The following is a 1,836-nucleotide window of genomic DNA, read 5'->3' as shown; positions in this document are numbered from 1 at the left end:
CCCCCACCCCCCTTTATCCTTCCTCAGTTGTTCAGCTCATTTCAGTTTTCCTGTTTCAATGACCTGAACTGCTCCATCTCTTTTGATCTGTTCCCTTCAGAGAGTCGAGGTGTGCTGGGCTGGAGAGATGGCCTGGCCTATAAAGGCTAGGCTAACATCCAAAACAGGAGAGAGTCAAGGGGTGATCAGTTCTGTAGGGTTACCCACACCAAGGTAACATTTCCGTTACCTTGATCCTTTCGCATTTATGACATTGGCAGCGCTGTGCAGTCAGCCCCTCTGTCTGTATGCCAACCATGCTCTGCACTTCAAAAGAAGTCCCGGGCCTCTTAGGCACTTAGGGGGAAGGCTTCCTCCCCTCCCCCAGCCACTGGCATCCACCACTTTGCTTTGTGGCCCTATAGATTTAATTGTTCTTAGTGTTTATAGTGTATGAATTATACAGTGTTTTGTATAACTTTGTACATTTGTGTCTGCCTTTTTGCCTGGCATGTGTTTGATGTGTATTCATCTTGTACTATGCACCGGCACTTGGAGCCTCTTTGGCACATTCCCTGTGTATGGCCTGACCTGTTGATCTGTGTTTGGGCTGTTGCCATCTTTTGGCTGCTGTGGGTAGTGGTGCTGCCATCATTCAGACACAGGTGTTATTTTGCTGTTTGTTTCGTTCCTCTGTAACTCCTAAGGATAGTCTGCCTACATGAAGTCTGCCTTTGTAAGGGCACATGTATGTTTGTTTGCCTTTTGCCCTAAGAAGTGGAAACACGGCCTGTCCATTCTGAAAGAGATTAGCGAAGGGACGGTGATGTCACTGGCATAAACCATGCTGGGGTTCCGCTGGTGCGCTTCAACAAAGATTTGGCCTCCTTCAAGCCCGCTGGTTTTAGTGGCCACCAGAGTGACAGCGAGCAGATGGGAGCATCCTGGACAACGCCAGGAGTGGAGCCTGCACTCGAAAGAAGTGACATGGTCCAGTGAGCAGTTACAAAGGACTTAGCTCAGCCTCTGAGCCCAGCAGATCTGACCTCAGTGTTCTGCCAGTTTGGGTGTCCTTCCTCCCTTTGCTCTGTAACCTGTCCATTCAGGTACAATAAGCAGAATGTTTTGCTTGAGAGATGTGTCCTTTGTTTTCAGACAGGCAAATAAATTCATCTTTGTTTCCAATTTCCATTTAGTGGCATCTGTTTGTTTCCCTGGAATTATTTCTACCCTGCTATCAGTTTGATGTATTTTTACCATTGAGACTATTATCTGGCTATAATTTATTTTTAAACATAATTCTTTATTGATTCTTTGGGAATTTTATACCATGCATCCCAATTCTTCTCACCTCTTAGTCTCTCCTTATTTGTCCCTCACCCCTGTAGCCTGCTACCCAAAAGAATACCCCCAAATCAATTAAAAACCAAACCAAACCCACCCCCTCTCGTCATTCCAACACCTTATCACTCATCCTAGAGGCAGTGGGTGCTGCACTGTGTCAGGCAGTGGACCCTTTTGTGCAGTCAGCCCCACCCACAAATGTTCATTACTGTGAGTCATTGGTCTGGGTCAAGGCCTCTGGTACTCCATCATCACTGGACCCTTCCCGAACTTCCTCTGGGATATCCTGCTGTTGCCCTGAGTCATGAGATCCTGCTGTTATTGTTCCTCAGGACCGGTTCCTTCACACACTCCAGATGGGGTAGATGTTAGGGTGAGCCACCCCAAGGCCCAGGTGGTAGCTGAGCTTGTTCGTTTGGGCTCTGGGATTACCCCTCTCAGGCAAGGGGTAGAGCCAACTCTTTTAGGGTCAAGCCACAACCTTGGTGAGGAGTGCGGCCATCTTGAGTGGGG

The sequence above is a fragment of the Alexandromys fortis genome, unplaced genomic scaffold (assembly GCF_014885135.2).
Source record: "Alexandromys fortis isolate MF-2015 unplaced genomic scaffold, M_Fortis_MF-2015_v1.1 scaffold_406, whole genome shotgun sequence".
NCBI classification, from domain to species: Eukaryota; Metazoa; Chordata; class Mammalia; order Rodentia; family Cricetidae; genus Alexandromys; species Alexandromys fortis.
Note: the sequence above shows the minus strand (reverse complement) of the source record.